Genomic DNA, 12,979 nt, shown 5'->3' with positions numbered 1-12,979 from the left:
CCAGGCACCCCGGAAAATTCTCCATTTGAAAGTAAATCTATTGGATTTGATTATTTGCCCAAAAATACCAAGTGTCAGCTATGTCAAGCACAGATAAAACTAAGTAAGTAGTCTTTGCTCCTAAGAATCTCAAATGATAGTAAGAAAGATACATATGTAACTAACCATGTTACAGTGCAGTTGGTTCTACACTTTTTATATATGAAGTAATACAGTAGGACACACAAATTGTCATTTTTATTTTCCTTAGCTGTGTTTAAATTGTGAGAGGCAGGGTGGTGGCAGGATGGTAGCAGAACAGGAAGAGCCATGAGGGTCTTCATGGAAGGAGCCCTGTTAGGGTTTTTATATTTTGAATCTTTGGAGTTAGGTCGTTACTTACGTTTATAACTTTACGTTATAAAATACTTCCGTTCATACAGCCTATTTAGAGAATCCATTACCGACTGTGATTAAAATTACAAATTCATTCATTTAAAGTGTTTATGGTGAATGGGGGGTGGGTGCCTGGGTGGCTCAGTTGTTAATAAGCATCTGCCTTCTGCTCTGATCATGGTTCCTGAGTCCTGGGATCAAATACCCTATCAGGCTCCCTGCTTAGCAGAGAGCCTGCTTTTCCCTCTGCAGCTCCCCTGTGCTTGTGTTCCCTCTCTTGCTATCATTCTCTGTCATAAATAAATAAAATCTTTTTATAAATAAATAAATGTTTATGGGTGGCATTGAGGATTAAGGACTAAACCAGAGACTAGATATGAATTTAAAACAAAGGAAGATTTTGGCTGGAAGATGATAAATATGAATGTGGACAGGTTGATGTGTGGTTTTTTAAGGACATCCCACATGGATGAGTCCAGCAATGGTAGGATGTGTATTATTAGGGCTTAGAAGGTTAATTAGCATGTGGGTGGTGTAGTGAAAACCCTAAGCCTGGATAAAAACATCGTGCAAAAACACAGGCCAAGGGCCTCATTCTAGGATCCCAGTGTGAGCATAGAAAACTTGGAAGATATTGACACCATATATTCAGAAACGTAGAAGAATATGTGAGAAACTCAGGCCTTAGAGAATTTTGATAGTAGACCAATTACAAAAATAAAGTTTCCAAAATATTCTTTGGATTGGCTAATATGGATGTCTGTGATGACCTAAAAGAGTGACAAGGGAAGGGGAAAGTGGCAGATTGTAGGAGGCTTTCAAATGAATGATGAGGGATTGAGAGAAACAGAAATAGGGATATGAACAACCATTTCAAGAAACATGGAAGAAACAATAGCACAAGAAAAACAGAGCTAGGTAGAGAAACGTAGCCGGGAATCTCAGTGTGGGAGAAATGTGAATTTTGTGTGTGCTGGGGAAAGACCCAGCAGATAGACAGAAGAGGCAGTGAGAATGTTGTTCTTCTCTCTCAGACTTGCTATGTGCTAAATGGCATAACCTAGCTGGCTTATTTACTGTAGTTAGCAACTTAAAGAGAACACATCAATGTGTTCAGCAATGTATTTGTTAAATCTGTGGAGGCTCCCTCTGTTGGGACTGGTTCTGTCTTTCCCAGAGCCGGATGTCTTTGGAAGAGCTATGAGAGGAAGACATAGGTACCTGCCCTGTGGTCTCTCTTGCTCATGGAGTTGTCTGCTCTTGTGGTGTATTCACCTGGGAATGCATGTGAGGAGGACAGGGACTGTCCCCCAGCCCAGGGAGGGAGGGCTGTGGTCAGGTGACTAGAGGGAAATGCTACCTTTTCCTTAGCCTCCTCCAGAGAGAACACACACCACTAACTTGGAAAGATGTTTAAAGTAGGTTTTGTTTTTTGTAAGTGAACGGTCACGGCTGCATCCCAGGGCTGTTCAAAAGAGGGGGATTGCCAGTTGGGACCTAACCAACTCATTCCCAGGTGCTTCAGAAAGGGTCAGAGGTGTCAGAATGAGCACTGACAGTGCAGGCCCTGCGAGTGTGTGCCACAGTCCCTCACAAGATCACTCCAGTCTCCTTTAGTCTGTTTTCACTGGTTCCCCTGAAATCCTCTCATCCTCATCTTTGGTATCAGAGATCTTCCTCCAAAAACTCGACACATCCCTGTTTCCTGAAGGAATCTGGAACACTTCCTTTTCTAGTATCCTGTAGACCAGGCTTCCTGAAGCATAAACTTGGCTAAGTCTGTGCAAAGAGTGCCATGCAGCACTTCTCCAGTGGTACTGTCTGCCTAACTCAACAGAAAGGGAGAAAAAAAAGAAAGAGGGAAAGAAAGGAAAAAATGGAGGGAGGGAGGGAGGAAAAGAAAAGGAACAAAAGAAAAAAGAAAGAAGAAGGAAGGAAGGAAGGAAAAAGCTTGTATGCTGTTGCAAAATTTGAATGACCACGTACTATGGCTCACTTACTACGTTGAGGAAACAAGCTCAGGGGTTTACTGATCATATTTAGTTGATGTGAAAGATCATCTCATATGTAAAAACCCATTTTAAATCCATGGTTAGAGCCTGTGCCTAGGACCTATAAAGATTTGACAAAGGTTCTCCAAAGTGCTTGCTCTACACAGGCAGCTGTGGAGTCTTCTCCCCGTGGTGAAGACACACATTTCAGGTTTGGGAGGGAAGAGCTACTTGAGAATTCAGAGTGTGGTTGGGGCAGGACTTACTCCTGTGCACAGGTGTGTGGACGAATGTGTGCACGTTCTCTGCTGGAGTGTGTCCGTGGCCACAGGTGCAGGCCCCAGATGTGTAGGCAGGATCCTCCTCTTCTAGCTCTAGACTTCATCTGGGAGATTCAGAATCTTTGCACCTGTCTTTGCACTGATAACCGTATGTCGGCACAGATACGTAACTGTGCGATATATAAATGGTGCTCTTCACTTTGACATCCTTAGGCAGTATACATCTCCAAAAAATGTGTGTCAGCATGCAGGGAAGAAGCAGAGACAGGTGGCTTGGGCTCCCAGGAATGGGAGGAGCATCCACACCTGAAGGCTCTAGTTCCAGTCCCTAGTTTCTACCAGTACGATCTATCAGTCCTCTGTCAAAAAATCTTTGTAATTCCTAGGTATTTTTCTTTTTTTTAAAATTTAATATAATATCATACTGCTTGAAAAATAAAAATCCTTTCTCTTTTTATAGCTTTTATTCTAGTCATTGGTGAAACAACATCTCACTGTTGTGCTAAGGACCATTTTGATTCGTTCTGAAGACCTGCAATTGCTTTTATTATAAAGTCCCACAATGTAAGCATCAAATGGCCGTGTTTGAACCATCTGAGAAGAATGATACCTAAAACCCAGTCCTTTCCTATATTTTAGCAGGGAAGAGGGGTTAGTAACCTGCAGATTAAAAAACAAAAACAAAATAACCTGCTTAGTAGACAAAGGCTTAATGCCAAGATTTACTACATGCTCTCTAGACCCCAGCTCAATGTTCTGTGTCATGATAACCCCATGACTATTGCTCTCAGTAGGATAGAGCAGAGATAAATAATCTGTAAACCCAGTAAACGTAGTCTTAAGTATAACAAAACAGTGTATGCAGTGCCTTTGTTGATACAAAATTTTAATTTAAAATCAGACTGGGAATTGTTCTCTATGTTCTGTTACTAAGAAGGGTGCAGACAGAACTGATCTTACCACTGAGGAGGTTAATTAGGAGGTGTGGCCATGGGGGACGGTGGAAATGTCTTTCTTCCTAAGACCTATGTTAACAGGCTTTTGGGGGCTCTTCCACATGCCTAGAATTGGCTACCAGGACCCAAATTTGAAAATAAGTCTTCCTTAACTCTCGAGAGGTCACAGCAGTCAGGAACTGGGTTTAAAGACTTCTGTGTATGTTCTGAAGGAGCAATACATGGTCGCTCCTGTGGCCCCATCACTACCATGAGCGTACTTAGGAGGAGGAGGGGGCTTGATGTGCAGGGAAAAGGACCTGTGCCCTGAGAGGATTATTGCTGAGAGAGTTTTTTTTCTCCAATCAGTAGAAAGGGAGATGGTTCTTTGCTTTCCTTGAAGCCAGTTGGGAAAAATAGAACACTAGGAAAAGTGGTTCTAAACATTTGGGGACTTCTGAAAGAAGGGAAAGTTAGGACGTGATTTCTCTTTGAGAATCTGCTTAGATCTGGCCCAGTTCCAAGGGGAAGGAGGACAGAGAATGGAGAGAGATGGCAGAGGGATTGGTTGTGATGCAGGCCTGGTTTCCCCAGACACCAAATATAAAGAAACTGCTCCGGTGAGCCCTAGGGCTAGGATCCCACCCAAGTGGGCTGCTTATGGGAGAAACAACCCAGTATGAATGGGAGCTACAAATTTGTGAGTTGAAGCTGAATCCATATAACCCATGTCAGGACATTTTGTAGGTCTGTGATCTCGTTGTGTGTATCAGAGAAGCCAACCGTGCTTCCTATGGGGGAGTTTGTGTTTGAGTGCTGGTTGTACAGAGGACATGTCCTAAGAGCAATGACCTCCTGAAAGCAGTGGTCTGAAACCAAGTAAAGAGACTTCGACCCTAATCCTTCCTGTTCTCAACCACCTAGAAAAGCAAGCATCTGAAAAAGGGAGCATGAATGTTATAGAGTTTTTCCTTGGATATGAGATTAGAACTTTTAAACAGATTACACTTTTTTTTTTTTTTAACCAAACATAACTAGAAAGCTGGACTCAGAATTCCATGAAAGGGTTGGTAGTATATTTTGGTAGGACCCAAAGCACGATTGAAAGAAGAAAATGGAAACCTATCCACTTTATATTTATGCAAAAGATTGAGACTAGTAAGCCAATCTAGCAGTGATCTGAAGACTTCAGGTTTGGGAACTTTTAATGACTGCAGTAGAAATTGTCCCCTTACTTTAAATAGGGAAGAATTGCAATGCCTTCTACACTTTCAGAAACAGTTCATTACCTTAACAGAGAAACTACCAAAAGATTTTCTTCCCTTATTCTGCTTATGTCTGTATACATGAAGTACTCTGCATGGAAATACATGACCTGATTCCAGTTGGAATCTTGAATTCCTTAGTTTGGCAGGCAGGTATAAGTAAAGATATGTTATGAGACACTATATGGAATCATTGGTACCCTGTAATTCTTTGTGAACTTGGGTATATCTCCCAAAAATCCTTTATACTTGGATCAGAAGCCTGTGTATCTTCATAGGGAACTCTCATGGGAACCAGTTCTCTTATTTAAATATCATTATAAGAGCATGGAAGATCCATAAAGCTTATAGGTAGCCCTGCCTCTGTACTGGGGTGGAGAGGGAAGGAAGGAATCAATGACAGTTAACTGCCCTGGGCACAGCCTGTGGAGCCAGTTTTCTCAGCAATCCAGAATTATGGTTTAAATATAGGTTTGGGCAGAGATTGATGGTGTATACTAGGTTTGCTTCAGGATTTTGTATAACCACAGTTCTTTAAGGGAGCCAAGAATGTCTTAGGGGTGGGGCGCCTGGGTGGCTCACTGGGTTAAAGCCTCTGCCTTCAGCTCAGGTCATGATCCCAGGGTGCTGGGATCAAGCCCCGCATTGGGCTCTCTGCTTAGTAGGAAGCCTGCTTCCTCCTCTTTCTTTCTCTCTCTCTCTCTCTCTCTCTCTCTCTCCCTGCCTATCTGCCTACTTGTGATCTCTGCCTGTCAAATAAATAAATAAAATCTTTGGGGGAAAAAAAAAAAGAATGTCTTAGGGGCCCCAGCACAGACTTTAGTGAGTGTTGAAAGTTACCTACTATTGTGGATTCTGTAGTAGGTAGGCATATTATCACTCATCGTATCACTGATGTGTAGAACACCATGTTCCTCACAGGACCCCAAATAGATAAGAATGACTAAAGGTCATAGGGGGTCTTCTCTCTAAAACGAGCAGTTTGTCATTTTTACTTCTACTGATGATGCTTTTTTAAAAACTACTTAAATAACCCATGGTAATTCAGTCTGTATCTTCACAATGGGCTGGTACACAGTGTACATTCTAGAGCTCAATTCATCTGCTTCAGATTAGATTGCATTTCAAGAGACATGCCTCAAGGCATATTAGCTTTACAAACAGACTTCAGATGATGATCTAAGTGATTTATTGTGTGTGAAGCTGCAGATGGAGGTCTTAACAGCTTTTAGGAGGCAAAAAACAAAAATTATGTACCTTCTCTAAAAGGCTTAGAATCTGAAGAAAATGATTGAGATTAGTTCCCACCAGAAGTAAAGGGGAGGGGATGTAAATGTCTGTTACAGATGGATTTATTGAGCAGTGGATTTATAGGAAGAGTTGATCATTGAATGTCAATCGGGGAAGAACCCTATTGTCCTAGAGATTTCTAGGCATGTTCATGATGTCGAGTTCAGTGGAAAGAAAATGAAAATCAAAGGCTTCTATTCTTTTATTGGTTTACTTAAATCATAAAATAATGTAAAACCCCATATGTAAGGAGAATCTGATGGCTGAGGTGGTTTTGGTGAATTTCGAGAACATAGGTGAGGTTCGGTGGGGTGAGGTCGGGAGCCAATGACCAAGAAAGAATTCTTGAGACATCTTTGGTGCAAAATGGTGGTTTATTAAAGCACAGGGACAGGACCTGTGGGCAGAAAGAACTGCTGCCTCCATATCCTGAGGAGTGGCTGATTATATACACAGGAGTTGGGTATGTGAGGACAAAAGGGGTGTTCAGAAGGGGCAACAGGGTAAAGAAGACTGTCTGGATACTGGAGTCCTGGTTATTGTCAAGCCAAGACTGTTTTTTACCTCTAATGAGGCACTAACATGAAGACAGTTGGGAGTTTCCTGGTGGAATGTCATATTCCTCCTATCAATGAGCTCCTTGTCAATGAGCTTTAGATTTAGAAGAAATTTAATTTTATTTATATTTCCTTTCATCTCAGCCTCCTTCAGTTTTATGGAGGGGAAGGCGGTGTTAGGGCTTTAGGAACTGAGTTGTTTGTCTCTGGAAGTTAGGCTATTGATAAGATAGTTTCTTTGTTGTTAATCAGTAGGACATTTGTAAACCCAGGGAGACTCCTGTCTTGCAGGATTGTGATCTCTACAAGTTAATTGTTTGTTTTCCTTTTAGGGCAGGCAGGGGTGCCTGAGGGATGTCACACATGTCACCAAGGTGGGGGGGGTATAAGATGCTAGCTTTTGCTTTGTCCTCAGCCAGGCTTCTGCTCCCTCATCCAGTTTCATAGCAGAGGTCAGCACCCACATCTTGTAGGCAGTGCTTCGTAAAGTGATGACAAATATCGAAGTGCAGCCTGTATTATATGCTCAGATAGTTTTAATTAAAATCACAATTTTATCATTATTTGAAGGACAGGAGAGTATACTGATCTAGTTTGTTTTTTTTTCTTAAGATTTTATTTATTTATTTGACAGAGAGATCACAAGTAGGCAGAGAGGCAGGCAGAGAGAGGGAAACAGGCTCCCCGCTGAGCAGAGAGCCCGATGCGGGACTCGATCCCAGGACCCTGAGATCATGACCTGAGCCGAAGGCAGCGGCTTAACCCACTGAGCCACCTAGGCACCCTGCACTGATCTACTTTTGTCCGTATGTTTTAATTTTGGTACTAACCAAGTTATTGTTCCTGGAATTGAGCAGGATCAGAAAGGAAAACTTGAAGTTTCTGTATGTATTTTTAAAATCCCCCCCCTCTTCTCTGTGAGACTCTGGAAAGCAAGTTTAGGATATTTCATCCTCTTATGCTACTGTTCTTATTATTACCTAAAATATTTCATTAAGTCTATTTCCTGGCGGTGCTGTGCAAAGCCAACTCTAGTCTACCAGACAAAGTGCCCAGACTTGCAGGAGTTAACCATTTAACAGCCTGGAAGGCTCAATTGGTATATTTTTTTTAAATGGGTAACATTTCAAGCACGGGCAATCTGCTTCCTTTACTTTGAACTACAATTTTCTTTACATCTCGGACATTCTTTATGATGCCTTGATCTGAAGAGGCCCACTGACTTTCTCTGTATTGCGATCCTTTGTATAATTTTTAATAAGCTCACATCTAACTGAATCCCCAAAGTGCCTTTTTACCATCTACTTTCTTCATATTGACAGCCCCACATAATAACTCAGGCACTGAATTTATCCCACCTGCCAAATGAAGCATTTTGGTTTTTTTTTTTTTGTTTTGTTTTTTGTTTTTTTAAGAATTGTGTTCACAACTGTCAAACTCCACAAAAGCTTGCTGAGCACGTGACGGCAAAAACTTTATGGGATAATGATGTATATCATTTCAGTTGATCCTTGCTCTTTTTCTTATTATTATTTTCCCACTTTATTCCTTCTGGACTGGGACTCGGCACAGACAGGAACTCCCAATCTTCATCTCCCACTTTTCCTCTTACTTCCTTACTTCCTGTTAACAATAATACGAACATATGGACTAGAACACTGGTATAGCAACAGACAGCAGCTCTCAGGTTAGAATGTGGTAAACATTAATATTTTAAAAATAAAACATTTTAAAGCTTCCCATCTACTATTGTTTTCTTCATTTTACCATTATGCATTTCTTCACTTTTGTGGAATGCTGAACTTTCCACGAGGAGATTTTCATTAGTTCCTGGAGAACCTAACCAAGCAATTAATTTACGGTATCTTTAAATATGATGCTCTCCTATTTCATAGTATTCATTTCTGTTGATTATTTTATAGGGAATTCTTGAGGTTTTATACAGAGGTGTTACCCAAAAAGATCTTTGTCATTAAGTATTTAAAACTTTTTTTTTAATTGATGAAATCTGAATTTTTTCAGCAGTTTGCTCAGTCACTGACATATGTCTATCGCGCATGAGCGTGGTAGCCAGAACCTGCTTAGATTGGGGAGGGATTCAGGAAGGACTCAGTGGAATCTGTCCCCAAGAGCACAGTGTCTAGTGACAGGTGGCAGTGGCACAGGCAGTAACTTTACAGTGGGATCTGTAGTATAATGAAGTGAAAGCAGCACATTTTCTAGAATCAGGAAGAGAAACTACTGCTTTTGCATATAGCATTTGGGGAGTGAGCTCAGATAAAATGGAAAAATCTTCTGGGAGAAGAAGGGTTTTGGGACAGTCTAAAAGAAAGGCGACAGGGACAACACCTAGTAACATTTCTTTTATAAATACTAATGGGGAATTGGTTTGGCTGGTCTCATCATTAACTGAGTTTCTCAAAATGAAATACTTGGGTGATTCCAACCTTGAGTTGAAGGGCAGATGGCAGGAGATATAGCTAGAGAGAACAGTACTTTTATACTTAAAGCTAATCTGGCACCCATCCTGTCCCAGGTGCTTCTCACATTTTATCTCTTCTGTTCTACACTACAGCATATCTCTACCTTAAGTATTTGTATACAACTTCTACAGACAAAGGAACGAGTTTAAGAGATTAAATTGAACAAATACTCACTTGTTAGCAGCCATTCCCTAAGTATTTGCTAACTCTTAGCCCATACCGTTTCTGCCATACTAGTAAAGGACAATGTTTTCTAGGAGAAGGAATTTTGGCTTTGTCCTCAAGTAAGTGGAAAGCAAGAGCTAGCATGATTAGTTCTTTGATTGAGTAACAAATTGTAACAACCAGCTCTGTGGATAATGGGGGCGGAACAGATAGGGATTAACAGATAAAAGGCCCTTCTAATGGACATGGCAGAAGATAATAACTGTCCTAAAGAGGGCAGAGCATGGGATTCACTTTGCAGAGAGTAGAATGGAGAGATATGAAGCAGATTTAAAAGGAAGCATATGAAGCAGGGAAATCTTTGATGTAGTGAGCACCTCGTAGGTGTCAGATATTTGAGGTATATTTCTACATTGTGCCACTTGAATCCCCACAGTAAAGCCTTTCTTTATTTGCTGAGTCCAGAAATGTTTGTGATCTCTTTTTTTTTTTAAGATTTTTATTTATTTATTTGATAGATAGAGATCACAAGTAGGCAGAGAGGCAGGCAGAGAGAGCGAGAGGAGGAAGCAGGCTCCCTGCTGAGAAGAGAGCCTGATGTGGGGCTCTATCCCAGCACCCTGGGATCATGACCTGAGCCGAAGGCAGAGGCTTTAACCCACTGAGCCACCCAGGCACCCCAAAATGTTTGTGATCTCTTTTAAGGAGCAAGAAATATAAGAGTGAATTACAACAGGCTCTACTGTCAAGCAATGTAAAGTCTAATCTAGGGTATTGTTATTTCTCTTTTTCAGATATGTAAAGATCAAACCAGAGAGATTCTCTCTTCCAAATTCGTACCATATCTTAGCCTTCATTGCCACATCTGTCTGCTAACCCCCTTTCTCACAGCTGTACTGAGTAAGTCTAACATCTCTACTCAGTGTTGTATACAGCGTCAGTGTTGTATACAGCTTCAAGGAGTCATACAAGCAGACAGGATTTGCTCCAGATGTTGTCAGACATTGAGTATCAGTTTGTGAGTGAGGGGACTCAAGATAGCTACTTCCTTGTCCTATCTGATATTCTGCTTCACAGTTCAGTCCAGCTCTCTAAGATCCACTTAAATGTGTATTCCCCTGGTTCCTGCCTGTCTGACTTACTCAAGTACTCAAATTTCTTTGGCATGTAAGCTAGTTTTTCCTGAACAAGGGGCTTTATGTTACTTACCACTTCAGTTAGGCAAAGATATGACATTATTTGGCCAGAGGCAATGAGGAGAGCTGGGGCAGATCTAGAAAAAAACAGGTACTGTCATCAGAGGCAGCAGTGTCATCTGAAGCCATTGCACGATTTCTAGTCAGGAACATGATGATCAGGGGATGAGGTGAGGCTACTCTTACTGAGGCATAAGATAAAGAGAATTTAGGGGTTCCAGATTTTCATGCTCATCTAATAATTCACAGCTTGGATTTCTTCATTTTCTTCTTTTTCTATCAAGGATCTGAATTTGACAAATGACTTACTGAAACTTACTGAAATTCAGTCCCCTGTGCAGTTTTGTTGTGACTTTAATATCTTGGTCTGATTTGCAGCATATTCAGTACTTCAAAAGATGAGAATCTCCTTAAAAAGCTTAAATCCCCTCTGGCTTTTAGATCATACCCTCAGATAGCAATTGGCTTCCATGAGCCTTCTTTGTTCCCTAACCCCAGTATTTCCAATTCCATTAATAGAAACCAGCCTACCATACAATTCTTAAGATTGATGATAATCTTAATGATTATGTAGCCACTACCTGTAAGCTGTAATCACTGCCCCAGTAGTGAGGTCCATTATTGTCAACTTGGGTGTAAATGAGCGGAGGGTTGGCTCAGTCTTGTCTATCATCTATTGAACACTCACCGGTAAATCGTGTGTGTAAAGGAAGAGAAGAATGGATGTATGATTTGGAAATTATGTACAATTGTCATTGGATTTTTGGCTTTTGTACTGTCCTAGATTTGAAAGCATCAGGATGCTTTGGAGAAACTTAAAACCTTTCAATTCATACAAGGTCCAGGCTCTGTAGACTGCTTACTTCTATATTATATGACCTGCTCCATATTAGTAGAAAAAAATGACTGTTTTGTATAACCAGACCAAATTGTTGGTACCCACTACTGGCTCTTGCATCTTTTTGTCTGTTCTTTAACATCTCTGTTGGAATGCATGTGGCTTCATGTTTCCATGCCATTAATCCATCTCCAATAGCCCATGACAGGAACCAGAATCCATAGTGGAGAACATATTGGGCCCCATCTGCACCAAAACCAGTCTCAATACTGGGAAGACATGCCTTGAAGGCAGCCATGATAACTTTGAAAGCTCTACACATACCTCACATTCCTTCCAGGGAGATTAAAGAAAGCTCTGGAACACATGCCAAGGAAGAGGGTGTTCAAACAAAACTGGACCCTTCACTTGAGTTGAAATCCCCTGAGAATCCCGAAAGGGGAGTTGCTAAGTCCAGTCATTTTTCTGGTGAAGTTACATGGAACTAATCTAAGTTATTTCTTGACTTCTTTCACTTTGATTTGTTTTCCCCATCACTAACCTCTTGGCTCTGTGATTTATGACTGTTATTCTCTGGTCCTTTTAAATAGGTCCTGCCCAGCAGGTGAAGCTCCGGTCTTTCCTCTCAGATTTCCAGTTTGCTCCTCATATTGATCCTGGCAGTCCGGCTCTTTTCAGGTGATAGCCGATGACTCCAGCCCTTGGCTGGCAGAACCCAAGGTCATTCATTTGCTCAGCCACCCTCTGGCTCCGTCACCCAGCGTTCAGAATGGTAGAAGGAAATTGCGCAGGTGACACAAAATATTTCAAAGAATGACAGTTAAATGGAGACTGAAAAGCACTCCCCTCATATTTCAGTTTACAGTAGGTGATCTGCTCTAAGAAAACCAAAAGACCAGTAGTTTTGATATGCGACATCGGTACAGCTTAGAAATGACGTTACTCTCCAGAACACACCAGAGGCATTTCAAGTATAACTTTATCTGAAGGCCTTTGGCTGCATTCATGAGATTTTGGGCTTAGAGAGAATGAACCCAGAGAAGGTTGTGGCTCAAAGATTTTGCCAATGAGGCTGATAATATTTTTAATTACTAGAGGTCTGTAAACTTAAAAAAAAAAAAAATCCCAAGAGAGGAATGGGATGAAGATGGAGCAATCTTACCTTTGGAAGTGGCCCATTTTGCTCTGGAGGCACTGTATAGGTCATTAACCACATACTATAAAACATGGGATTTCCCATAGACACCACAGTTCCCAGAAGCACGTGTATACCACTCTCTTCAGCCCTTTTTCAGCATATAAATATGTTATTTTATAATGACAAGTCATTAAATTTTTCAGCCTTTGGAATGCAGTGATTTTATTGCCATCAATTTCAGTAACATGTTGGGATGAGGAAGAGGGAAGGCTTTGGATCCTAAAGAGAATGGTTCACTTATTAAGGAAATAGTCTAACATAAAATTTATTTGTAGGTGAAGACATTTCCATGTTTATTCTTTCGGGGACTCACTGTTTTAGCCAGATGAAACCCTCGGAAATTAGATATATCTGCAGTTATATCTTCCAGTAGTAATTGTTCTTTTCTTTCCGCTCCCTTGCGAT

Source organism: Enhydra lutris, unplaced genomic scaffold, assembly GCF_002288905.1.
Source record: "Enhydra lutris kenyoni isolate GAN:26980312 unplaced genomic scaffold, ASM228890v2 scaffoldscaffold64, whole genome shotgun sequence".
Taxonomy (NCBI): domain Eukaryota; kingdom Metazoa; phylum Chordata; class Mammalia; order Carnivora; family Mustelidae; genus Enhydra; species Enhydra lutris.
The sequence above is the reverse complement of the archived record's forward strand: the minus strand, read 5'-3'. Positions refer to the sequence as shown.